This window comes from Alexandromys fortis, unplaced genomic scaffold (genome assembly GCF_014885135.2).
Source record: "Alexandromys fortis isolate MF-2015 unplaced genomic scaffold, M_Fortis_MF-2015_v1.1 scaffold_0, whole genome shotgun sequence".
Lineage (NCBI taxonomy): Eukaryota > Metazoa > Chordata > Mammalia > Rodentia > Cricetidae > Alexandromys > Alexandromys fortis.
Genome location: NW_026067949.1, coordinates 47877415 through 47905250, shown reverse-complemented (window position 1 = coordinate 47905250; position 27836 = coordinate 47877415). Strand labels below are relative to the sequence as shown.

At 45.2% G+C, this 27836-nt stretch overlaps 1 protein-coding gene across 1 annotated transcript in view; it reads left to right on the top strand.

The window, feature by feature from the left end:
* The window catches only part of Rasgef1b (RasGEF domain family member 1B), a 170470-nt gene that overhangs the window by 531 nt on the left and 142103 nt on the right, over window positions 1-27836 (top strand). Inside the window, exon 2 of the mRNA XM_050149979.1 lies at window positions 25454-25534. The gene's annotated coding sequence lies outside the window, so the exon portion shown is untranslated. The remainder of the gene's footprint in view (window positions 1-25453; window positions 25535-27836) is intronic.

The following is a 27836-nucleotide window of genomic DNA, read 5'->3' as shown; positions in this document are numbered from 1 at the left end:
GCTTTGCAGGCTCGCTCGCTCGCGTGGAGTAGGAAGTTTCACGCTCGTAGCTGTGCCGCCGTGGGCTGACTTTTGCAGAAAGGTATATTTAACTCGTTGCTATCACACTCTCTCTTAGAATTGACACAGAAGCAGCTTTTCTAAAAGAACACGAGGCTGGACCTCAAACTTCTGTGCTCTAACTAGAAGTCACACCAGCGTCCAGGCCACCCCGCTGTTTGACACCCCCACATCTTTGAAGCCAAGCTGTCTCTCCCTCACTCAGTACGCTTCTTCTGTTGTTTTCTTTTTCTCCTAGCTCTCGGACACACCCTTAGCCTCCTTGGCTAATTCCTAGCTTCTGCCTGCAGCTCTGTGGTGGGGGTGGTACCCCGGACATACAGTTAACCTTTCTCTGTTCCATCCTTCTCTTCCTCAGAGCTGTCCCCATCCATTTAGATGCTAGAGTCATTTATCCCTGCACAGCTCACAGCCTGCTGGGTGTTAACACATAGATGCCTACTAGGCATCATAGATTTAATTAATTAAAAATGGAACTAAATATTATTTCTCCTTCCCGCTGCTCCATCTGAGCCCTCCATTGTCACAGTTGCTTAGCATTATTAAGAATTCTGTTCATGGCATGCATTCTTTGAAAAGCAGTCTGGGTTTGATAGACCCAGCTATAAAATACGTGTGCTCTTTGCTCTGATTTGCGTATGATCAGTATGGCTCCCACGGGTCTGTTATGGTTGGAGGTTTGAGTCCCTGGGTGGCTCTTCAGCGTTGTGATGAAATCCTTAGGAAAGGGACTCCCGTGGGAACGTCCCTACACGCTGGAGCTGGCACGTTCTGGGTGACCCTTCACTGCTTCTCAGGTGACATTTCAGCAGTTCTTACGAGAGGGTTATTATTAGAAAAGAAACCCACTGGTCCCCACACAACTCTCTTCTCTTCCTGGGGTCCCACAATCGCCACCACCATCCATCATATTTCAGCCACCAGGAGGCAACAGAGCCAGTGAGTGCCTTCAGGGCTGCAGTATGTCATTTGGGGCCTGAACTTCCTCAGGAGTCTCCTGTATTGGTTTTTTATTTTATTTTATTTTTTCCCACCATAGTGAAGCCCACTGTTGGTCTCATTAAAATCACAGCTTATTTCTATAAGGTCACGTGTCTACGATATCATTTTTTTACTGGCTGGAAACTGATAGCATGAATGTCCCTCTGGGGAGATGGGTGTTGGCAAACACAGCCAACTATGTAGCTCTTTGATATGAAAGATGTGTTCTTCAAAACGTGTTGTGTTTTGAAGTAAAAAAGCACCTTGCAAATTAGTGTAGTTAGTAGTAGCAAACTTTACCTGTGTCTTTGTGCTCAGGTGGGCACAGGGAAGGGAGGTCACCTCATAGACTTCACCCTGGCGCCCCGGTGGGGCAGGGGTGTGGAGGAGCAAGCACGTGCTACCTTCATAATACATAAAAACCACTTTATTGCTAATCCTCGCCTTTCTTGCTGATCACTCCAGGAAGAATGTCAGCCTCACTGGCTGTCCTGCCCTCCTCCTTTGGATGAGTCATTGTGTTCAGGTCTGTGCCCTTTAACCTACAAAGTCACCAAGGGCAGGGACTGTGTTGTGTATCTTGTCACTTGGACGCCTCCTGGAACACACAGTAACTGACGTGCAATGAGGATTTAGTGTGATTGCTTTACGTTTCTATTGCCTGGGCAACTCATGACTCTTTCTCCTAACTCACAGATATCGCAAATGCCTTACCAAAACCGTCACCTCACACACAAACTCCCCTCTTGTTCTCTGGAAGATTTCTCCTTGGAACACCATGTCCTGTCCTATTTATTCCAGGTTCTGTTGTTCAGTCTTCTGTGTATCTCTCCCATTTCTGCATCCTGCTCTTGGTATCCCTGTATTCATTCATATCACAATTATAAGAAGTCAAAAATAGCATCTGTAATGACTGTGATGATGAGGCTAGTCAGAGAGCTAATGGCTTTGTGTGTCACTGGGAAACATGAAACCTCACTTAGACACTAGCTCCAAACTTCCAAAAAGTTTCTCTACATCAGAGATTGAGTGGAGAGCCCGTCCTAGGAAAATGGCTGCCGTTCTCCAGAGAACCTTTCACCATGCCTGCAGCCTTCTTCATACCCCGGCCCGACACTCGCACACAGGCATACTGGACTGACCTTTGTGTGAACCTCAACCTGCTGACTCACGAGTTCGCTGGCTCAGATCCAGCCATCTTTCAAGACTGATGGCTAATGCCTGAGTCTCCTGAAAGGGGCGTGGCCGATGTTCAGCCAGACTTGATGGATACATCGTCCCATGGGTCTTTCTGTCAATCCTCTGTGCACTCACTGCCCCGTGCTGCATTCCAGAGCTTTGACAGGCGCTGACTGCGCATCTGCCACTGGCCAGGCATGGTTGATCAGACTGTACAACACACAGTGTAACCAGCCATGATGTCACTGACATGCAGAGGAGCCGCAGCACAGGATGCCTTAGAACAGGTCCGGTTAAGTCATCAAGATGCTATTTGTATCCCGCAAACATCACAGGTTGAGACTTCAGTACCAGCAAGTGTCCAACCCTCTGCTGGTTCTCCAAGTTGCCATACCCTCTCTTGCCGCTTCACTCATGGAAAAGTGGGACACGTGCTAATCCACAAAAATGCTGCTTGTTAGAGAGGGGATTTTTGTATTCTGCTAAACTCTAGTGATAATAAGTAATGAATAATTGATTATAGTGAAAATGTAGTGCACACACAGCGGAATTTTATTCAGTTATAAAGAAAAAGAAAATCATGTAATTTCTAGTAAAATAGGTAGATCTGGAATTTATATTAAGTTAAATAATCCAGATTCAAAACAACAAAAATAGCATGTTCTTTAATATCTATCATCCATCTATCTATCTATCTATCTATCTATCTATCTATCTATCTATCTATCATCTATCTGTCTATCATCTATCTATCTATCTATCTATCTATCTATCTATCTATCTATCTATCTATCATCTGTCTGTCTATCATCTATCTATCCATCATCTATATATCTATCATCTATCAATCAATCAATCAATCAATCAATCATTTATCTATCTATGGCCATGAATGTGCTTCCAGAGTGTGAAATCAGAAAGGGGAGGACTGGAGAGGGGAAGTGGTGTAAGGAGGGAGGGAGGATAATGGAACACATGTGACGTGAGAGCCCAAAGGAGGCTTCTGGGGGTGGAAGGGCTCAAGGGGGACACAGGTTAATGGGGGAGAATGGAGGATGGAGCCACAAAATGAGTTATGTTTGAAAATGCCATGAAGAAATGTAGTTCAGAGATCATGGAAGACGGGTGCCAAACAGTGTTGTCTGGACATCACATGACCACAGCACTCCTCAGCTCTCAAGTGCCTATGATTGCCTGTGTTCACCCCCACCCATTCCGAACTGAGGAACTATTGACTATTGATGAGGAGATATTGACTATTGATACCTTCTGGGGGAGGGAGATTCAGGTTTCTCTAAGCCTCTGGTAGGCTGAGTAGGTTCCTATGGAGGGCCTCACACCTGTGAGTAGACGGGTAGCACAAATTGAACTCAGTGGGTTATTTGGGGAAAAGAAAGAAGAAAGAGGGCACAACTTTGGGGAGGGGTGGCGAGGTAAGGAGTAGATCTGGGAGGAACTGGGGGTGGCAGTGGGAGGAATATGTCCAAAATATATTGAAATTTTCAAAGGATTAATAAAAATATTTTATTTTAAAAGAAATGTGATACTTTATATAATTCAATTTAAATACAAAAAGTAAGTGACAGAAAGATTTCAGACCCTTTGTGATGCTCATCTGTGAACAGCGATGATGTGGCAGCAGACGGCCGACAAGCCCCCAGAGAGCTTCATTGGGACGGTGCCTCTTGAACCCTTACCTTTCTACATTGTTGTTTTTGCTACCGGTATTGAATTTTGTTTTCAAGATGAAGTCTTGCTAGGTAGGGCCAGCTGACCTCAAACTTGCAGTGAGCCTCCCCCCCCCCACCTCCTGAGGGCTGGGATTGCAGGCATACACCCTCGCACCAAGCTGTCTTTGAATTTTTCAAGTTGTGGATATTAAACTAGCAACTACCACAGGGCTATTTTCCTCTTGCTCATAGTAAGATGAGCATGCTCTCCTTATTCCAGCTGGTCAGGCGTTCTGCTGTAGTCAGACCACCGGGGTGGGGGGAGGGGCGGGTGTCTATTGTCCATCTTGACTCTGTTGGGAGCCTACCACTCCACCTCACGCAGCAGCCTGCTGCAAATGAAACTAGTGGGGCTTTGCCCAGGGAGAGGAATTAAAAAATCAGCCCATAAAAATAAATGAATCTGTTTCCATAGTGAAGGGGATGGTTTTTTTTCCCTCTATAGTTTTTGTCCTGTGTTCCCCACAGACCCCTTAGGCAGAATAACAATAAACTTGAAGAAAACATTTTATTATCTTAATGGAGTCTTAATTTAAAGTCAAAAGCCTTTACATGATCTGCCCAAGGATACCGCTGGCCATAACTTCTGGTGTTGAATTCTTGCAAGGCATGGTATGAGGATTAGCATATCCAAGAGTGCACACAGCAGAGAGAGAGAGAGAGAGAGAGAGAGAGAGAGAGAGAGAGAGAGAGAGAGAGAGCGAGGAGGGGGGTGAGGAAGACCTCAAGGGGTGATGGGTCACTCCTGTGTTTAAGTTTTCACTGGTGAAGGAAATGTACGTGCGTTATGGCCACGTGCGAGTTTGCACCGGTGGAGCCTGTGTGTAACACTACAGGGCTTCCTCATTACCTTCTAAATCATGTTCCGCAGCCACAGGAAGGAGCCCTTACTAGCAGCAAAGCTGGAGTCTATGCTCTTTAGCCAAGCCCAGGTCCGGGACCCTTTGCCTTTGTTTTGGCAGACCGTGGCTGGACCTGCTTCTGCGGTCACACTAGAGAGGTTCACAGAGCCTCAGCAACTGTCCTTTAACAATAGGCTGTAGACACAAAGGACCAACAAGTTCCAGATTCCCAGACAAAAGTGTCCTCAGGTGCACGTGAGGAACTGGGATCTCACTGGGAATAGAGGGCTGGTGCAAAGGCTCTGTGTGTATATGGGGACCCCAGGTCTTTGTGGAGTGGGGTCAGGGACACAGGGAACATGCTTTAGGACTGTCAGAAGCTCAAGTGACTGGGCCTGAGTAATTACTGTCTGAGGAGCCATCGCAGTGGGAATTCCTAATTCTTTTCTTTAATTCCTTATGTGGGTGCCTATACCCCAATTTTTTGGAAGGTTTGGGGCCTCTGTCTGTTGTCCCAGGAAACTACAATTGCCTTCTCATTCCCAAAAGTTTGAACAATAAATACTCAGGACAGCCTACTCATAGTTCACAGTCATAAAATTTAGCCTTCCACTATAGATGCTTTCTGTATTTCTTTCCATAATTGCATATGTGACTTCCTACAATGACTCGTGTGTTTTCCCTTGACGTGAATACTGCCAACCTCAGGCATTTGGAAGCTAATGATAAGTGAGACCATGGAGATGTTTCTCAAGATGCAAAATGGAGAAAGAAGGGTTTTCTTCCTCCTTGTATGTAATACCTGAGTTGTATGATGACCCATTGAGTAATTTTATCATTTATAGACTTTCAGTAAAAGCATAATCACAAATGACACTCTTGTGATAGTAGGGGAGTGTTTATTTAGGCTTAATGAAAGAAAGAATGTTAAGTGGGTTTTGCTGCTAACATATGACAGTAGGGTAGGTAAGGGAGCAAAAGGGAATTTCAGAGACTCTTGTTTTCTCTCATGGTTTGAGTCTCTCTTGATTGGGAAGCATTCCATGTTGGTTATAGAATATTCAGAAAGAGAAATACGGGAGGAAAGGGGAAGATAGAAAATAGGACGTCACTGGTCTCCCAGAATGACAAAGATCAGCCCTTTGAGCTACGTATCCTCAAATGGAGCACTGTGCATGCGGTCCCAATGGTTCATGATGACATCACAACTCCACTTATCATCACAGTGCTCTCTTGTGACATCACTATACTCTACTCCACAGATGCACTCTATTCTATTGTGACATCAGATCAGCCACTTTTAAAAACACGTGTTCTTATGCCATCACTATGGGGCATTGTGACAATACAATAGGGCGGCACTAATCACCATTATTGTCTGAAAATACAGCGTCATGATTAAACCATGGAGCACTGTGATGTCACAACAGAGCATTTTGATATCACATTGAATTTGTGATGTCACAGTGCAGCCTGTGTTGACACAATAAAGTACTGTAATGTGACAATGGATCATTGTGATGGCCCAACAAAGCTGTGAGGCCACAGTGAACCATTGAGATCATACAGTTGGACATTATTGAGTAAACTGGAACATTGATGTCACAGTGGAGCATAGTGACGTCACAGTGGAACATAGTGATGTCACAGTAGAACATAGTAATGTCACAGTGGAACATAGCGACATCACAGTGGAACATAGTGACATCACAGTGGAGCACAGTGATGTCACAGTGGAACATAGTGATGTTGCAGTGGAGCATAGTGATGTCACAGTAGAGCATAGTGATCTCACAGTGGAGCATAGTGATCTCACAGTGGAGCATAGTGATCTCACAGTGGAGCATAGTGATCTTACAATGGAGCATAGTGATGTCACAGTGAAGTATAGTGATGTCACGGTGGAACATAGTGTCACAGTGGTGCATAGTGATGTCACAGTGGAGTATAGTGATGCCACAGTGGAGCATAGTGATGTCACGATGGATCTGTGATGTCATAATACAGCTTTTATTGACACAGGCAGCTGTGATGTCACCAGGCAGCATTGGTTTGTAAAACCATGAAGAAGTACTGATGTCACATGCAACATTTGTGAGGGTACAAAAGAGAATTGTGATGTCACTCCTGTATAGTAGTATCACTGGGGAACTACGATCTCACAATGCAATATTGCCTTGGCACAATGGAACATTCTGACAGTTCAATGGAGAGTCGATATCACCAGGCATCATTGTGTTGCACAGGGGAGCACTGTGATTTACAGTTGAGCTGTGATGACATGGTGCACACTGTTACATCACAGTAGGGCATGTCCTGTTTCTCACGTATTCACACTGTGCGAATGTGCATCTGCATATGCATTTTCTGAGAAGCAGAATAATGTAAGAATCACTGCTTTTGGAGGGGCAGTATAGTAGCCATCAGCAAGTCTTTTCTTATAGGGTAGCCTGTGTAACTTACCTAAGTGGCAAAGTGGAGATGTCAGGTGTGTAGTGTTTATGTAAAGACCTCGGGGGGTGGGGAAAAATCGGAAGAAATAGTATGAATAGCTTATATATTTGGACCTAAAATATTCTTTCTAAGACTACTTTGCTCTTACCTGAGTCTTTGGTCCTGATGATTCTAAGCCCACAGTTGGGAACACTGGAAGTGGAGCCAGAAGATTGGTATATAAGTGTGAATCCAGCATTTACTGCTGTCTGCCAACTGAGCTGGATCTCCGTTCGCTGTAAACCTGTCTTATCACCATGGGGGTCTTGATTCTTACCACATAGAATCAACATGCAGGTAAAATGAAATCAAAAATGTCCTCCACAAAATCTAGAAATAGCTCAGTATCTAGAGGCAACCAATAGAGAGGGGCTGATTAGAGAGAGGTGTGTTGACTGGAGATTCTTATAGAATGGAGTTGGTGAGGGGAATCCAGGATTTGGAATGTAAAATATTTGAAATTAACTTTTTATCGGTCCTGACTGATTATAATGCAGTTTATTTAGCTTGTTATATATTATCTATCTATCTATCTATCTATCTATCTATCTATCTATCTATCTATCTATCCTGGAGTTTCTTCATCAACCATCTGAAATGTTACATGAAAAATGTTTGCAAAGAATTTTTGTTGTTGTTGATGATGATGTTGATTTCCTTGTTAGTAAATGAAAGAAAAAAGAAGTAGGAGAAAATCACAGTTCTATCCACAATGCAAAGACGGATGAGGAAAGTGTTTTGTTTCTTCTCAAGTCCTATAGTTTGAATCGATGCTGGACAGATTCTCTTGGAGAATTAAAAGCATAAACAAGAGCACCGCTGAGAGGTAGACAGACAGAATTGCCAAGAGGTTGGACTGCAGATCAAATGCCCCAAAGCCACTGTCATAGGCCACCAAGACTGAGAGCTGTTTCTGTGTTTGTGTCCGCAAAAGAAAGTCTTTGGGGACGTGCACAACCCATCTCCCTTACTCAAGGGGCCTGGATAGAAAACCTGCTGCTACCCAGTACTCATGAGGACAAGAAGACACAAGACGTAGAAGTAGACCCACTGAATGGGGAGGGGCTAGGCCACCTCCCTGTTGGCTCTCTGTAAGGAAAGCGGCTCCCCTACACAAGGTCCTGAGTACTTTAAAGCAGAGCTCAAAGGTAATGGTGTTCTCAGCTCTGCAGGGACAGGGCCTGTGGTTTCAGATATGTAAGATCTTGGGATTCGGGGCTCTGGTGCCTTGTCTTGTCTGGAGAGCTGCAGCAGGGTCCCTGCTCCTGTCTCTGCTTCTAACCTTCTACAAGCTGTTTTTTTTTTTACTTGTAGTCTGGCAGCTACCTGAACTCACACATGTTCCAGCCTCTGTGCACACTCACCTTCCCTTGCTCTGGCCCATTCTCGGCTGCATGAAAACCACAGCGCTCCATCCATCCTCTTGGGGCCTTGTATACCATAAAGTCTGACCTCTGACCTTAGCTGATGTCCTTCTTTGTACTCTGAATGGCTTTCCTGTACATATTCACGAGAAAACTCTTTGTGAGCCAGGACTAGTTTCCTCTCCTCTGGGTGCCTTTCCCTGGATTCACAACAAACATTTATTGATCACCTACTAGCTTCCAGGAGAGATACAGCAATCCCCCTTCCTCTCCCTCCCTCCCTCCCTCCCTCCCTCCCTCCCTCCCTCCTTCCCCCCCTCCATTCCTTCCTCACTTCCTTTCTCCTCCCATTTCTCCATCCATTTCTGCACTCTTCTTCCACTGCGAAGACATGAAATCACAGCTCTGAGACCTGTCAGATCACCACAGTGCTATGAAGAGGGGAAAGTGATGTGACATCATGATATAGTTGTTACTGTGTGCTGTGAACTCAGAGTCTGTCTGTGATGGGCAGCTGAGCAGAGATGTGAAGGAAGGGAGGGGCAAGCACCACAAAAAAAGGTCACTGCCCTTGCTGTCTCTTTTGTCCCCAGTATAGCCAGATGGATGGATGGATGAACAACCACAAAGCTCTCCAGGCAAAATTGCCAGGAAGTACAGGGCCCTGTGGTAAGGAAGTCCCTTGGTGCTCAGTTAATATGGGCCTGGTCTCAAAGAAACATTGGACTTTTTTTCTGGGAAGAATGCCATTCATTGGAAATTGAGGAGGAAGAAACGTGGCAGTGGAGGTTCAGTTCCTGGGTAGGTTCACTGCCAAGTGAAGCAGGGTGCCAAGGACCAGGAGAACAGACAGGTTTCATGTCGGGGCACTAAGTCTCAAGTGGCCCCTCAGTCCCAAACAGGGAATCTAAAGCAATAGAGGCATAGCCATTGGGATAGTCTGCTTACACCAATGAGTTCAAAGAGACGTGGGCAGCCTTGGCGCCTCCCCAGCTCTAGCCGCTGACTGTATTGTCATCCTCAAGACAATTTTACACTTCGAGCCTATATTGCCATGTTCTTATTTTTTGGAAATCATGTTTTACAGTCCTGTTTTCTGACTTTTTGAAGTTGGGGACAAATTCATGTCTTCCTGGCATGGCCAGGGAATCAAACGGGTAGAGCAATTGCAGAAAGAAAATAGAAGCGATATGACCTGGTCTTCTGGTGGGGATTTGGTGGGGTTTTGATGGGTTTTCCGACTATAAAGACAAGAAGGAAGATTGTCAAGGTCACGTGACAGAGTGTGTTTGTTCCGGAGGTTCGGGTTGGTCTAGCAGGGGGTAAGGCATAAAGCTCTTTTGCTACAACGCCACAGAACAATAAACACACCGGTTGGTCTTCTCTGACCTTTTCTCTTCCTGATGTCAGCTTTGCTTTTCTTGCTTTGCTGTGTAGCCTTTTCTGCTGACTCAAAGTTTCTGCCACCTCAAAACTTTGGTTTGTCGTGCGCCTGAGAACACGGCTCCATGGTGGCTCTTCAGGTTCATTAACTCGTATGCTCTGTCTGACTTAATTCACTTAAGAGAGAAAACTTAGCTTTCCCAGTTCATCTATTTTTTTCCTTTTTGAATACCTATATAAACTAAAGGATTAGCGTGGCTCAGGTGTCCACCATTAGCTTAATCACCAGAGCCAGGAGGAGGAGGAAAAAGAAAAGGGATTGTAGGCTTACAATATGGCTACTCAAATGCCAGGGCTTAAGCATGGCAAAGGTTGGAGTCGGGGAGCAGACACTAACTGACATCTCTAATTTGGGGAATGAGATGTGTCATTGAAGGGGAGTTGAGAGTTACCTGAGAAGCTTACATATCCCCCAGCATTAAACACCAAAAGTCAAGAGCAGTTTGTGAGGGAAAAATGGAACCAGTATTTGTGGGGCAAGTTCTCAGGGCCATATACGTACAGAAAGACATAGTAGACAGTGCGGAGCTAAAACTCAAGGGAAGTTGAGAGCTTATAGTGTGCTGTAGTAGTAACCGGGCCCTTATTTACTGAAGGCTCACAGAGGGCCAGGCAACGCCACAGACGGTGGGAATGCAGCCTTCCTTCCTCCTCTGTGAACTTCCTATCTCCCTCCCATTGCTTCCCCCCAAAGCACTTTTCACTTTCTGCTTGGTTGGTTTGTTTTTTTGTTTGTTTGTTTGATAGGGTTTCTCTGCATAGTACCAGCTGTTCTGGAACTTACTCTGTAGACAAGTCTTACCTTGAACTCAGAGATTCTGCCCCCTCCCTTGCCTGTCTCCCTAGTACTGAAATGAATGGTCCATGCCACCATGAACAGTGCACGTTCCCTTCCTGAAATCCTGAAATCCTACCTCTTCCCTACCTGTTTTTATTTTATTTTATTTTATTTATTTTTTACTTTATCTATAACCATGAAATCTATGGTCCACAAGTGCAGAAATCTTCTGTCTTGGTTTCATCTAGTATTGAATTTGCAACATCTAGAAGGTACCTTGCTTCATGAACACTTATGGAATATTCTGGGTAGTGTTGTGTCAACTTGACACAAGCATGAGTCACTGGAGAGGAGGGTTCCTGAGTTGAGAAAATACCTCCGTAAGATCAGGCTGTAGGCAAGCCTATAGAGCATGTTCATAAGTAGTGATTGATGGGGGAGAACACAGCCCATTGTGGGGGTTCCGTGCCCGGGCCTGGTTGAGCAAGCCATGATAAGCACCATGACCTCTGCATCAGCCCCTGACTCTGGGTTCCTGCCCTGTTTGAGTTCCTGTCCTGACTTCCTTCAATGATGAACGTTGCTTTTAGTCACGGTATTTCATCACAGCAGTGGTGACCTTGACTAGGACACTGAATACGTGAATTTTGTCATTTACATGTCATTTGCACGGGAAGGAAGGAAGAACTCACTGGGGGCCTAAGCGTGTCTCTGGAGTTCTGATTTGCTCTCTTTAATTTGGAGTAAATACGTCATGTCTTCAACATGTTTACTGGTATGTTAGTCAGGGCAGGCTGCACAGTGCCACAGTAACCCATGATCCCCTAAAATCTGAGTGTCTCAACTGGACAGTGGACACAGTCACTCAGAAGCCTAAGCTGGCAGCGGTGTTGCCAGCCTCCTCTGACGTCACTGGCTCAGCTTGATACATCAGAGTCTGAGGCTGTAAGGAAAGATGCAAGGCTAGCCATAATGATCACCAGGTTTCCTTCCAGCCTCTTCCCTGAGGTCATTATGACGTCACGGGAGGCTGAGAAGTCTCCAGGGTATCCAGCAAGGAAAGGAGGAGCAGCTGTGCTAAGCACACTGGCCTTGCTCACAGCCAGAGACTGATGCTGTGGACTCGGCTTTGAGCCAAACTGCGGGGAAAGCCTAGAGATCGCATCAGTGGCTTTTTAGGTTAAGTTGGATTTAGCAAAGCTTGAAATAGACTTAGAACGGAATAATAATAATTACATGACTCTTACTGCGTGCGTGTGAGTAACACTTAAAGTGTTATTTTGTTTTTCAGTAAATTAGATGGAAAAATAGCGTGGAGGCTGGCAGTGGTCATGGGCACATTCGAGGGATTCATTGGGGACTTCGGCCGGCTGTGAGATCTGTGTCCGCACCAGCACCTCTTCACGCTCGGTTTGTTTTCTCTCTTTAAACATGAGGCGGCTCCAGCAGAATGCACCTCTCGGAGCAGAAACATCCAAACTGGCCTGACATCTCAGGTGCCTTTAAGTAGGAGAAGGAAAGGATCACTGCCTTCGAAGACAGTGGATTGTGGCATTTTCTCCTAGTGTGCAGGGAATTCCATCGTAACAACTCAGTCACTGACCTCACTCAGGTTTGGCAGAAGGCGTTGGATGTAGGGCCAGGCCCAGTTTTCCTTAATCACCCTGATCCACCTGGGAAATACGTGAACAGCCACTGCAGTTGTCCATCTTCTGTTCCTCCCAAGTGTGGAGGATTTCCATTTCTGCATGGACTAGTTGATACACTGATCCAGGCAATTGATAGGAATGAAATATGAGGCACTGCCAACATACTAGCTTCCACTGTTAAGATAGTCCCTCATTGTAACTAACTTTATAAGATATGAAAATTGCACACGGCGCAACTCAGAAAGCGCTGACAAATGTATCCATTCACCCTCGCCTATTCCATGCGAAGCTGAGCGGGGGATGCCAGGGATGAACCGGCCGGCAGGATTTCTGTCCCCGCAGAGAGAAACCTAGCTGAACCTTGAAATGTGAAACCAAAACCTTGCCAGCCCCTTTATGTGCACCCCACCACCCCACCCACATTTTTAACCTAGAAGACTGAGCAACTGAGCAGAGCTCCCAGCCGCTCTGGGTGTCGCCGGTTTCCAGATCACAGCCCTCCCAAGTCAGGACATGCTCAGGACTTAACAGTGAGCATGCAGACAGTACAGATGACAGAAAGCAAAGGCACGTCCACGTGTATGACGGCGCTGTCCCCTGACTCAACTCTTCAAGTGTGCCGGCAGCGCTTGCCAAGAGTAACCAAGGCAGTGAATCCGCTCAACCTGCTTGTTACAAGTTTACAGATTAAGCTGAATTCCCAGTTGGTGAGGAAACTGGCGTTACCCAGATTCTAAGTTTCTGCCAAAACAAATAGACTTCATGGGCCTAAGCTCAGAGCTGTCAGTCAAAGAGCAGAGGGCGTTTCCTGCTGAAAGGTCAGTGAGATAGCTCTTCCTTCCTGTGGGTTCTGTCATCACGCTTCCTGCTCTACCTGCCGTGATTGGTGGCTGGCACACGAAATTCTTGTTTTCAGGTCAAGCAGAGGCCAGGTAGAGGTAACGAAAGAATGGGGTGGATTAGTTTCGCCTGTCTCTTCTTTCTCCTGTCCACCCGGCCAGCAGTGATGTGACAGGTGTACTCCAGCATCTAAACGAGAAGCGAAGGGAGACAGTGTTGTGTTTGTGTTAACCGTCTCTGAAAGCTGAGGTCAACAAGAGTCACTGAAATGACACAGTGAGGATCTAGTTGTTAGGCTCAGAGAGTCTGAGCACAAGGCTAAAAGTGCCTTTGGCTGGAAAAGGCACATGAATACCAGGTTTAGAACAGGCAACAGTGCCTCCCTCATTTCCTGAGTTTCGTAGTTGAATTGGGGCGATGGTGGGGGGGGGCTTCCCAAGACTCAGTTATTATCTTCCATCAAGAGCGTAGCTCTACATCAATCCTTGGCAGACCTTTCTGTGGTGCAGAAGTCATCTTTAAGATTCTCCATTATATCGAGGGACACCGCAGGAACATTTCCTGTCCGTCCAGAATACAACAGCTTGGAGACCTTTGAATAGGATAACGGGTTGAGGTTGTGCATTTCCTGGTGGCGTACAGAGAGCTGTCTTTGTGCCTTTCCCAGCGCGGGGTGGTAACGTGCTTCCTGCCTGCAGCCTGGACAGAGTGGGAGGTGGATGGAGGTGCTTGGAGGTGCTTGGAGGTGCAAGGAGGTGCTTGGAGGTGCTCGGCTTCTCCCACCAAAATTTTCAAGACCTCAGTTGTCCACATTCTGAAGGCGAGAGTGAAATTGCAGGAGCAACAACTGGTCTGCATGCAGCCTCTCAGCAGCCCAGCCTGCAAATGGGACATGAGCACTGAGTGCTGGCATGGCTGTGGTCTGGAAGACACGGCTGTCGCTTCTCCTCAAGGCTGATTAATTACTTGATTTGCACCTGGCAAGTTTATGCGACACTGTAAGCAGTAGGCAGCAGGTGCTGCCGGAAGTGTTTGGCCAACAGGGATTTTCAGAGAAGGGCTGGTTTGTGAAACAATGTAATGAACTAAACCAGCAAGGGAAAGTGTTTTTATTCTTCTTACTCCTTGGTTCTGCATTTCCTACCAAGCTGAGAAAAGCCTTTTCTTAGGGATTGACCCTAACCGCTGGTGTGGGAGTGGATTCCAGTGTTGCCTTTTGATGTGACATCACGTGCAAAAATGGCCTCCAGGATCAAATCCAGTCAGGTTCCCAAATCTTCTTCTTGTGACCTTCATTTTGGATCCACAGAAACTTAGACTCAAGGGAAATGCCACCCGGGGCAGAAATCCTCCGCATCTGGATAAAGCGACCCTGGAGCATTTACCGTGGGTCAGGTCAGGAACAGTTCATGCCAGCCCAACACTGAAAAGTCAGCAGCCGCATAAATAAAACACGTCCGAAGTGCCCTTGGTGCTCGCCAGCCAACCCTCATGTGAACACGTCAACCTCAGAGTCTGTGACAGTCCCATAGGCCAAATCAAGACAGTATTTGATAGGGGGACTCACATTCAGTATCTAAAAATTAAGCAAAGCAAAAGTTAACAGCAAATCAAACTGTATTTTCTCTCTGTGGTGTATGTACAATGATAACCTTGACTCTGACGAAGAGAGCCAAATGTTGATGGCAAAGAGGTGTTAGTCCTTATCCTAGACGAATTCTGAATTGGTAGTGATTAGGGACGCAGCTATTTTATGGGTGTGGGTTCACCCACTATTACCTAAGACTTCTATTTTTTTTTTAAACCTCAGTAGGGATGCACATTCCAACTGAGAAGCTTCCAGTAAACTCGAATATTTACAGTTTGTCGTGCACTCTACTCCCTGGGATTTTTTTTCTTGCTAATGACACAACTGTCATGCTGCCTAGAATATTCTACATGGGCACAGAAAAATACAGAACTCTGAAATGTGGTTAGTGCTGTCTGCTCTTATTTGGACTTAACAAAACTGGTTTCAAATGCTTTATAATAATTTTATCAATTGTTTTCTCCATCTTAAAGAGTCGGTATCAATGCTGGTAAAAAAAGTATGGTCTTTGGAATCTAACTATTTTAATTCCTGTTTTGTAATTATTTATAGCTGATTTGAACGAACTCATACCAATTTTTTAAATACCAGTTTTTTAATTTCAGTAGATACTAGTCATATATACTTCATAAGTTTTTGTCCAACACAAACTCTGTTGTAAAATTAGCCAGTAAGAACAATTAACTGGGGTTATCTGTGACTACTGGAGACAGAGGCAAGAGGATCTTTTTATGAGTTCAAGGCCAGGATGGTCTACTATAGTAAATTCCATGATCTACTAAAACAAGGAATCTCTCCTTAGCCTCAGCATCCCTGAGGTATACATTAGGTAATGGGGAAGAGCAAGACTCCAGCTTGAGTCAGATCCAAGCGGAATGCTTCAGTGTACCCCTTCTCAGTTTCAGTCATGGGGTTGGGCCTCTCTGTTATCTCCTACCTGAACACCTTTTTTTTTTTTGCTTTTAAAGTAAATTAGCTATTTATGCAATCTCTTTTCATACCAAAATGTTCTGGGCATATTCTACTATATAATCATTATATCCTCTGAAACAGGGAAAATTGGATATCAAGTTATATTCCATGTCAACGGATTATCTAAAAGTGTAAAATGAAAAAAATGACGTATCGGTTCCTTCTAACATTCCTAATAACACAGCAGAGGTGTGAGGCACAAAATGTTAGGAAAACATGACCCAGGAAGAGCAGTAATGCATCTCTCATGCAGGTTTATGTAACATAATCTGTTAATATACAAAGACAACAAGCCTTTGAAGTGTTCTAGTCACTAAGATTCTGCCATAGCTTTACATAACAAGAGACAACATAGCAGGCCTGCCACTCAACCTGTTCATAGTAAGTCTCAGGTTCAACATGAAGCTGTTAGGAACAAAAACAGGAAGCCCTGCTTTTTACATGTGAAATGGCTTGTAAACATGCCATTACACACAGTAATGAACTTAAGATAGCAAGAAGACCGAGTTAAAGGCACAGCATTGCAGTCCAAACAAAAATCATACAAAAAGTAACTATCACTGGCTACATAAAAATCTCCTGACTGGTTAAAACCTGCATGTAACGTGCACTTTAGACCTGTTAGCTATCAAGTTCCTCTCCAAACAATTCCTCTCCAAACAATTCCTCTCCAAAGCCAGCACATCGTCAAAATTAATTCAAACGACGTAACACAATCTAACCCTAAAAAACATTCAGTTATTACTGACATGAAGGTAAATTCCAGCTTTGGGGGCTTTCTCATGCTGCAAAGGGCTGGGTGTCTCTGCCTCCTTCAAAGCAGCGCACAACAGATTCTGCGTCTGTCATTAACGTCAGTCAAGGGCAGGACTGATGGTGCCCAGCTCTGACCTCCCAGGAAGCATGGCCACTGGAGAAGATGTGTGAGATCAAAGGCATTCTGTTCTGGTAGCTAAAGATAACAACCCTCCCCTTTCAGAGCTCCTTCCTGGAGTAAATCAAAGTATACATGGGAGGGAAATAGGATACACTCATCTACAGAGTCAGGATTTTGACTATGGATGTATTCCCTGCTTGGGAAATTCTTACTAGAGTCATTTCATTATTTCTGATCACATCTTAAAGATGCATCCAAATTCAGTTTCTGTTGATTTATTTTTAAGTACTTCTAGTAAAACAGATTAGCTTTGTTCCAAATGCCTTAACCACTAGTATGACTACAAAGTACTATTTACCAGGTGACCAAACACAAGGAAAAGGTGTCCAGGCAGCAACAGGCAACAGTCATGACCTTTTGGACAGGATTGTGTCTGCACATCATGGCTCCATTTGGCATATTATCAGCCAACCGATCCCACTTAATCCTAGCTATGCAAGAAATTTCTAGGCAGGCTAGGGAAGGCCTGCATTGTATAGAATTGATGTTAACTGTTAAATTTCTGAGTAGGCTTTTGACTAATCCAAAAGAGGGGGAATAAGGTATCTATCCTTGATGGTGCTCTGTCCAGAGATGTTCCCCTTTCCACACTTTCTGCATCCAAGAGTCCAGGAAAAGAAGATGTGAATACCAGCCAAAATTACCTACTTTGGAAACAGAGGGTTCCCTGAAGATGGGAGCACCATTAGGCTTATTCCCTTTTGTAAAAGTTGTGTTGGAGTATAAAGAATTCATAGCTATTTTCACTTCTCACTATTTTAGCATGTTATACACACACACACACACACACACACACACATTTGCAAGGACAAGTGTCTCAGGCAAGTGGGAATATCACAGAGATCCCAAAGGAGGGAGGGCTGTTCTGCCAAATGAGAACATAGAAGGATTTGAATGAACAGCCTCCAGTGGAAACCACAGCCATGTTTCATCGTGAATGGGAAACTGATCAACGTAGAAAGGGAAATGAGAAGTGGATACTCGGAGGTTAGGAGACGTCGGTTTTGTTCTAGGCTGAGAGAAGAGCACAAGCAGAGGGTCTGAGGAAGGACACTGAAAGAAAGATGAACACCGTGCAGCATCGGTCAGGAATAAAAGGAAGAGCCTGACCAAGAATAGCCTATAGGCCAAGATGAAGCTTTATTCTGCATGGGAAAGAGTGGGAAACTTCTGAAGTGTTTGGTTTGAGCAGGAAGAAAATAGAACACCACCGTGGGAGGATCACAACTCGCTTTATTTTTAAAAAGACCAGGCATACTGTGGAGAACAGATTTACACGGAGCTACAATGCACAGTCTTCTACAGCCCAAGAGGAGATGTATAAGAGGGCAGGCAGTGAGAAGTGGAAGCTGCCACTTCTGTGAAGCTTTCTTGGCTCTCCTAACCCCTCTGGGTTAGAGTTTCTTTCCAGTGTGTTCCTTCAGAACCTGGCTTGCTCACTGGACCCACCTTGTTCCCTGGGCATCATCGTCACCTCTGCTTTGAGAATGAGGAAGTGTATGGAAAGGCCTGGAAACATAGGATGGGCATGAAATCTCTTCACACAGGAGATGGTAGAACGGGGTGGGGGCAGGGAGGAGCGGGGAGAAGAAGGAACCGAGACAAAATAAACTATAAGTAAGCAGAATGTGTGTGCAGGAGACAGCAGGAAATTTTGACTGAAACTTGAGCGAAGGTGGGGTAAATCCACCCGAACGCAGCACATTTGCATATAAAAAAATGATGTATTTAAAACAAATGGTGGTGCTTGCGCCATTTGATGCTGGTTGTCTCTTCCTCCACAGAGCACCCCTCTGCACCCGACTGTGCTCATTCCCTTCTCCTATAATCCTGCCCAGGGTTTGTCCTGCTTCCTCTACTGCCCGGGCACCAGGAACCTGTCCATGGCCATTCCCGCCAACTGCCCTCCAACCCCGGTGTGCAGTCTGTTGATTCTAACGGTCTGACTAACCACGGGTTACGGATGGGGTTGACTCCTTCCGAGGGGTCCCTCCTCGGCTAGTACCCAGTTGTCTTCCCCCTGCTTCTCTCTATCCATACATGTATTGAAATTTCTTTCCATAAAGATAGTAGTCAAATTGGATTAGGATTCACCCTAACAATCTCATTTGACTTAATTAACTTTTTAAAATGTCCAGTTTCCAGCCAGGCATGGCGACACGCGCCTTTAATCCTAGCACTGGGGAGGCAGAGACAGGGGGGATCTCTGTGAGTTTGAGAATAGTCTGGTCTACAGAGCAAGTTTCAGGATAGCCAGGGCTATTACACAGAGAAACCTGCCTTTAAAAAATAAGTCTCAGCTTCTAAACATAGAAATGAGGCAATTTTAGAACTTCAGTGTAGGAATTTGGGGGTGGCACAATTCAACCACAGCACATTTTTTCCCATCCATAACCGTCCTCAATTATCTACATTTCTCCAAGTCATCCTCACTCAAAGGTATAGGTGACAACACCCTACATCCTCGCCTCCTTCTTCTTCCTCCTCCCAGAGCAGTTTAGACCAGGACTTCTTTGCAGATGGAATTTTCCTGTTCCCACTGCCTGCTTCCAAATAACCAACATGGAGACTTAAGATTACTTATAAATGTTTGGCGATAGCTCAGGCTTGTTACTAGCTAACTCTTACATTTTAACTTAACCCATATTCCTTATTTACGCTTTGCCACATTGGCGGTACCTTATCAGCATAGCATGTTCATCACCTGCTCCCTCTGCGTCTGCTGTGAGTCCAGATTCCACCCTTCTTCCTCCCAGCATTCTCTCTGGGTCAGGCCGCCTTTGCCGCTCAATCTCTTCCTGCCCAGCTATTGGGCAGTCAGCTTTTTATTAACTATGACAGCAATACACACTTAATGTCCCAAGGTTGTTCCACAGCACTTCCTAGCTTCATTCTCCTGCTGAGGGTGAACTCCAGCGACCTATGGGAACTAGAGAGAACTGACTCTTCCCCTGTGCTGTTTTCCCACGCTTCAGCAGATGACTTCCTGTCTTCATTTCTCTTTTCTTAGAGAATTCGGGTTCACACCTTAGAAATAAATGGACTGAGATTTAAGTAACATATGCTTTGTTTTGACATTCTGAAGAGCTATGCAATTTATATGCCTCTCTTAGGGGATATATCAGAGATTGTTTATTGCTTTAGGCATATTGCTTTATTGGACCTTCTAAAAAAAATTATACACAATGAAACCCCAAAGAGGTTTTGTATCAACCAAGTGTCAAAGCCAGTTTTAAGGGCAGTGCACTTTTTGCTGTGTTGTAGGTTTCTCACTTCCAAGGCCCTTAGGGATAGACAAATTTAGTCTATAAGCGTTGACTATTTAAAGATTGTTCTTACTAATTCACATGCTTTAGTACTTCCACAAAATATTTTAAATATTTGTTATTATGTAAATACTCTAATTGTATAAGTTCTGATAGATTTGTATTTAAAATTGTGATCAGTGAGTATTGAATATTTTAAAATTTTGAAGTAAACATACCTACTTATAATACTAGTAAACATCTAAATAATCTATCTGTACCTTTCATAATCTTTATTAATAAGTTTTGCTCAGATATTTTAAGAAACTGCTTTATGACACAGCTTGTAAATAGAAATGTAAAAACCCTCACTAAACTTAGCACAGAAGTAAGTTCCAGCACCTAGAGAATCATTGGATGATTGACAGCAGGGGCGGAAAGTTATGCATTAGGCTATAATGGAAACTCATAAATAGCTTCTGCTTTACGCCACAAAAGCTCCAAGGGAGAGTCACAACAAAGCGTCTCTCATTAGAATAAAAACAGGAGCAGCATTGTTTCAGTGTTGGTTTGTTTTGCTAAGCCGAGTTTCTATTTAAAGCCTCCAAATAAGGCTGTGATGTTGTGATGCCGTACCCTTTTACTCTGGGGAAACTGAGGCTTAGCAAGGCTCGGCGGCTCACTGGTTATGTGACTTACTAATATGTTGGAGCTGGAGTTTGGCCGAATGTGTGTGACTCCATGCTCACGGTTTCCACTGTGGCCCAAGCTAAGGAAATTATAGGCTAGAGACATAGTCAGCAGTTACTCATTGAAACCAGGGACAGCCTGGGCACAGCAAACGCTTGAAACCAATGCAGCCATAAAGAGGACGTTGGTCATCTGACACTGAGTTACTTAACCTCTGTGGCCCTTGGTGTCTTCATCTGTAAACGTGAGGTTGATATGGTATGTGTGTGTGTGTGTTGGGGGGGTTGCTGTTAAAAAAAAAAGGTGGTGTGTGTGTATTGTAATAGATATACACACAGCCATCGTACACACAATATACAAGAGGCAGCTCTGTCAATCAGCCAGGCCCTTTTATAAAGCTGTAAGCTGAACAAAAATAACGAGAGCTATAAACATGTTTATGTCTTTGGCGCTGGAGTTCTATTTTTGGAAACATAGCCTAAAGAAATGATTCAAAGCACAAATAGAAAAGAGTAGTTTTAATTACAGGAGAAAATAGTAAAAATATACCCAAGACCTCACATGTGTTCCCGTTTGCATCACTGATGGGGCGTTGCGTTTTTACTGCATGGTGGCAATCCTGACTACATCAAACGGCTGGAAATATACAAGGCAGGATGGGAAGAGGGCCCACGGGTCTGCTACAATGCAGTGTGCTCGCTAAACACACATGCATTTGGCATGTGTTTTCCTGGCAGGAAGCTCACCTATGGGAGGAGGTCCTAGTAGTAAGGTCTTTTCCAAGCAGCCCCTACTTTAATGTTCTAGGTGATGATAGCTTGGGGGTGGGTACAGCTCTTAGGGAAGTTCACAAAGCATGGTAGATGAATAAGGACATTCAATATTCATTGTAAAACACCCAGGGAAGGGAAATTTATATGCAGAGATTTTGGGGTGCGGGCAGGGAGGTGGGCGAGGACTGAGATACAGAAAAATGTGTAAACAGGACAGGTTTGTCTGGGAAACCTAAAAGTTGGGATGCTCTCCACATTGACCCCCGCTCCCACTCCGATGAGGGGGGGGGGACCCCTGTCTGCTCAGAATCCTGTGATAATAATAACCAAAGAGGGAGGAGGCGAGCCTTGAGCAGACACAGTTCACTAAAGTTCAGCCAGACTGCACTCATGTGTCGCAAAAGGGAGGAAGTCTAGTCAACCCCGGATGAGTCAACCCATAGCTGCCCTCCACCCTACCCTCCTCCTCAAGGAAGGGACGGTGCTGGCCTGGGAGGGGCAAGTCCAAAGGGACTTAGTCCCTCATCAGTCAGGCTGGGGGAGAGGCAGATAGAGCAGGGGCCTGGGCGGTGACAGCTATCTATCTGCCTCACATCTAGATTCAGAGACGTCTCCCCGCTCTTTTTCCACAGGTTGTTTGAGATATCCAAGCTCCCTAGTAGGTACCCGGAACCGGATGTGGTTCTGGAGCTCTGTGATGAGCAGCTAAGGTGGTCTCTCAGCAGTTCCTTAGGAATACCGACACTACCTACGCAAGCTTCTGATATGCTTGCTCCCCATTTCAAATAAGGAAAAAAGGGGTCGGGGGAGGCTAGCTAGAGAAATGGTAACCCTTGCTAGAATCTGCTTCCAAGGCAAAACAGGCTAGCTCCCAGCTCACTTGGAGGAGTGGAGAAGAGGGTGGGAGAGCTGTTGGGGTTAAATAGCCGTGTTTTATCCAGAGTATAAAAATAAGGCCCTGTAGGAAAAGTTTGTTTAGATCCTTTAGCTGCCCAGTGATGGACCTTAAGCAGATGTGCCCTGACAGACCCTCTCCCCCTTCAATAAGGTGAAGACCCAGATGGTCTTTCTCTTCCTTCAAAGCCCTGGTTACTTCTGTCTTTTCATACAAAGGGCCACTCATATTTCCGGCTGTAGGACGAACACTGAAGATTGCAATTCTATCCGGAGGTCTTTGATGCCTTGCTAGCCTGAGAAGCCCAGTCAGAAAGTTAGAGCAGGTAGCTCTCTCCACATATACCCCCGGACACCCCTTGGGGACCACTGACTTTCATACACACCCCCTTGGGGATCAGGGACTTTTACAACTCCTTGGGAGAGCTTGGGGATTTATCATGGGAAGATAAGAAGTGATAATTGCTTTCACTTTACAGAGGTCTGGGAGGATGGCTAATTTCCGCTGCAGGGAAGGGGCTCAACATGGCTGTTTCTCTCTTTATTCCACATCTATCCTAAGTGCTCTCATTCCCCACAGTCAGCGTGTGTGAAGTTGAGGGCAGCACTGTTCATGCCAGCCAGCCATGTAAGCAATTCAGCACTGAAAAGGGAACAAACTGAGAAAATCCTGAGGTGAACACAGGGGACAGGAAAGAGGAAAGTCTTTTCATCGTTACTATGTGCGCGACGCTAGTCGTCATTTTGCATATGGACCCATGCAGCCCAGAATCATACTTTCCCACCAAACAAACGGTTTATACGTAAGGAATCTGTGTTTTGCAAATGCTCTGTTCTTTTAGTCTCAAGTGTACCCAGCGCAGGGGGATCAAGGGGATGTTTGGCCTGCAGAAAAACAGGCTGCCCAAGCCCCCAAGAAAGCTAGTTTCGCGTTGCTATAGCAACTGAAGGGCAGCGTTCTCAAATTCATCTGCTGCTTCTAACATATTGACTTCTTCCAAACCCAGTCATGTTTCTCCATCATCAACAGTGCAAGCTTTATTTTCATTTGAAAAAATAAAAAAAAGCAAACACCCAATAACTACGAAAAAAGTGGTTTCAGTCTCAAGTTAATACATTTATTTAGGCCTTTTTCCTAGTGCAATCCAGTGTCTTTTTATCTCTAGAAGGAGGAAGTTGTAATGGGATCCTTTAGAATCCTATAGAACTTTCACTCATAATATGGTTGGGGCTTGTGCCAGTGGGGTTTGACGGTAATTACACTTTGATGGCTGGAACATGACCTGTGAAATGAATTGCTGGTCTCCGTTTAACTCCTAATGGACAGCAGGCTGCCTCCCTGGGCATCTGAGCACAGCCCCCACTTTCCGGCCTCTGCAGTCAGAGTTTGGCATGATTTCTCTTGAGGGGAAATTGCAGAACCTCCTTCCAGGCAATTATGCTTTGTCCTTCTGGGCCACAGGTATCTCTACACTCCGTCTCAGAATGCTCTGCGAGATGTGTGTAAATAACACAAGCCATATTCATAGGCAGGGCCACCCCGGTGGAGAGCGTGTGATCTGCCCTAGTGGGGTGACGGGAAGGTAATTCGTAGCAGCAGGGAGGGAGATTCTAAACCAGTGGGAAAAAAAATCTTCCTTGCCTCAAGGAACACAGCCAATTAAGGGACAGCAGGAGGTAGAGATGTGTCAATATTTGCTGATTTATTATTAAAGTTCATTTTTATTTTATGGGGTAGGCTGATATGTTTAGTTCCTTTTTTCCCCTTTTGGTTAAGAAGTCTTTCACCGTCCCTTCTCTATCAAGACTACAAGAGATAAATACGTGTCATGAGAAATGTGAGTTTGGATTGGAGGCAGTTGGGTCTAATAGCATATCATGGAAATTCGTAAAGACGTGAAAAGTTTCAGTTGTCTGAAGGAGAACTTACCTATGGAAGAAAGATCTTACATCAGAGGTTCTCAATCTCCATAAGGCTGTGACCCTTTAATACAGTTCCTTATGTTGTAGTGACCCCCAACCATAAATTTACTTTTGTTGCTACTTTGTAACTGTAATTTTGCTATGAGTTTTGTTATTTGCTCTGAAATTTGCTATGAATCGTAATGTAAATATCTGATATACAGAGTATACGGTATTCGACCCCCGGGATAGAGTCGACTGACCCCACAGGGGGTTGCAATCCACAGATGGAGAATCACTGACCTCCACTATGGAAGGACCCATGTTAGATAGTGAAGCCACAAGGAAAGCAAGACTTAAGTCCCATCCTCAGTAGCCCACATTCCCAGGGGAACACAGTAACGGGTTGTGTTCTCTAGCAATTTGGCTCAGTGGGACCTGTGGCACAGAGAAACCTATCCCGCTTGCCTGTGAAGCAGTCATGTGCTTCCTTGGGAATCTGATCTGGGCTTTACAGTATGGGTGGGAATTCCTGGGCAGACCCTGAAGAAAAGGTATTAAGAACCACGAGTTGCACAAAGACGCTGGGGACTTGCGGCAGTCACGTGGAACGATGCAGCTTGAGGTTTGTGATAACTGCGGGAGAGAGTTGGAGCTGAGGCTGAAAGAGTCAGTGGGGTCTCTTCAGTGAGTTCTGAGCCGAGAGTCAAGAACTTTGGAAATCTTGCCACATGGGCATTAAAAACCGGAGACTTCCGAGTGCTGTTTCTAGACAATGAGATTGGAATCTTATATGCTGACCTAAGTCCTAGAAAGATCTTATAACAGATAAAGCAGAAATATTCTGAATTTCTGTCAACACTTATCTGTGAATTCTTTGGACATGTGGTAAGTGGTTTTGTAATGTGTCCCTGTACAAGGTTAAATGGGTTTGCACAGGCAGCAGCCTGAAGCAACCCTGTGAAAATGCTGGCTCAGGCATTTCAATGTCACCCATTGCATTTAGTGCTGGAGGCAGTTTTGAGGCAGGGAATGGGCTTCTCCCTGCAGGAGAGCCCCCACAGTCTGAAATCTCTGTCTTTCTGTTCTGCAGGAGCAGCGATGGACGCCTGTGTACTGCAGCCTCGCTGCCGCGTGCCTCAAGAGCCCTCTGATTGAGAAGCCGGGAGAGAAAGTAAGACTGCTTTCTCATCTTGTTGAATGTCATAACTTGAGCAAAATGGCCGTCCTTTCTTTTCGTCTCGAGCCATCGGGGGAATTGATCCAATCCATCTCATAAGAGTAGTTGTTAAAAGTCCTGAACTTCAACTTTTTGGTTGCTACTAGTGTCAGAGTGTTGAGTCCGACAGACATGGGTGGAATACCCTTGACCTCAGCATCTGCCTCCCCTTCCATCCCAGTGAATCCTCTCCACCTCAGTCTCTTGAGCTTCCTTGTCCCTCAGGGCTTGTTAGAAGGATGCGGGTACATTTACAGTCCCAGCATGTTAGCGTAATGTTCAGACACAACTCTTTGTTTTAAAATATGTGTCATATAAGCCGTCTTGTAGCATTAAGATGTTGCCACTAAAAGTTGGTGTGGGTCATGAACTTCTCTTCTGGACTTGGAATCAGACCCATGCAGGACTCGTGCAACGGGAAGCGTGGGGGCTTTCTGGAGTTGTACGGGTTTGGCTCAAATCCAAGGTCTGGTCTCTACTAGCTCTAGATTTTGAGCAAGTTCCTGTTAGAAGAACTGCTCATATACCAGGCCTGTTTTTTTTTTTTTGGGGGGGGGGCTGTTGCAAAGGTGAAATATTTTACTCCATATCCACAACGCAAGTGGTTTTTTTTTTTTTTAAACTTGTCTTGTTTTCTGTCTAGCCATGTATTGAATGGGTTATGCAAATGAGTTAACTGAGCAAAATGGAAAGTTAAATAGTAAGTTTGGGCAAAGCACATTTCCAGCTGGCTGAACTGGAGAAACTGGAAGGCAACAATACTCTTTAGAATGGTGAAGAGAACCGGGCAGTGGTGGTGCATGTCTTTAATCCCAGCTCCTGGGAGGCAGAGGCAGGCGGATCTCAGGGAGCACAAGGTAAGCCTGGTCTACAAAGCGAGTTCCAGGGTAGGCCAAGACTATTACATAGTGTAACACTGTCTTGAAAAAAAGAAAGGAAGGAAGGAAAACAAAGAGAGAAAGAAAGAAAGAAAGAAAGAAAGAAAGAAAGAAAGAAAGAAAGAAAAAGGGGGGAGGAGGGAAGGAAGGAAAGAAAGGTGAAGACAGCCCTGCTGAGTAGCTCAGGCATTTTCCAGGTACAACTTCACACAGGGCACAATGCACCTGGTTCCCCACAGCCTGCCTGCCTTTAGCCGTTGAGATGCCTCTATACACAATCCAATGCCGATGATGAATCATAGTCTTTGGGAAAGAGAAACAAAATACATAAAAATTCTTTAAACGGTCTTTCATAGATGCATATGGGCGAGCCAGTTCTTACAATCTTTATAGCATGATGGGTCTCTCTCCCTGCCTAGCTCCAGTGATTTGGCCCCCGTTCTGCATTCCGCCCATGGCCTTGGTCTGTAGGTTGAAATCTGCATGAGGAAGCCTGCCTCCGACTGTGGTGTCAGCAGGCCTGACATTGAGCAGACGTGGCAGGGAAGAGGCCAAGCTTCCTGAGACTGCGTTCTCTCAGTGTTCAGTGAGGTCTGGACTTCCCCTCTGCTGACTTCGCTTCAGTGAAAGGAGTTTCATTTGTCCTGAGGATGAAACCAGCCAACAAACCAAAATACTGCTCACAAAATGCTCTGGCAATCGCTTCAGCGCTCATTGCTTCTCTCAGCTGCTGGCCCCTCCGGTCCATAGACTCCTAATAAACCACCACTTTGTCTGAGAAGAGAGGGCGAGTCCAACAGAAGTTCATGCACCTCAGAGAGGTCTCTCTTGACCAACTGAAAGGGACTAAGGTCCAGTATGGCCACTCTGGGTCCAGGGACATGGTTTCTCTGAGTGGCCCTCAGGTTCTTCTCACCTGCTCTTCAGTGAGCACAGTTATTTCTGTGTTTTTCCAAAACTGTTGGGTTGAGATGGACCCAAAAGGACATTTATGCCCTCTCTTTTCTCACGGCCCTGACTTCTGGACTTAATATAGCTGTTGTAAAGTACTCTAGTGAGTTTACTTCTCCATCGCTCTGATATCCATGACCTGGTGGAAGTGCAGGGGAGATCTATGACCCTGACAGCAAAAGCAGCTTTCAGGGTTCAGTTACAGGAGTCAAGGGAAGATACTTGATGTGGGCACTTGGCACTGACCGCTACTCTGCTCAGAATCCAGCCTGCCCTCCTCACTGCAAAAGCTTTCCTGAGGGTAGAAGACAGAAAACTAGACCTACATGGAAGTTCCACACCCAGATGAAGCTGTCCCAACTGAATTCAGAGCCAGTGTTTCCTCGCAGGGGAGAAAGTAGGGTCTTACAAAAATGCCAGCTAGACAG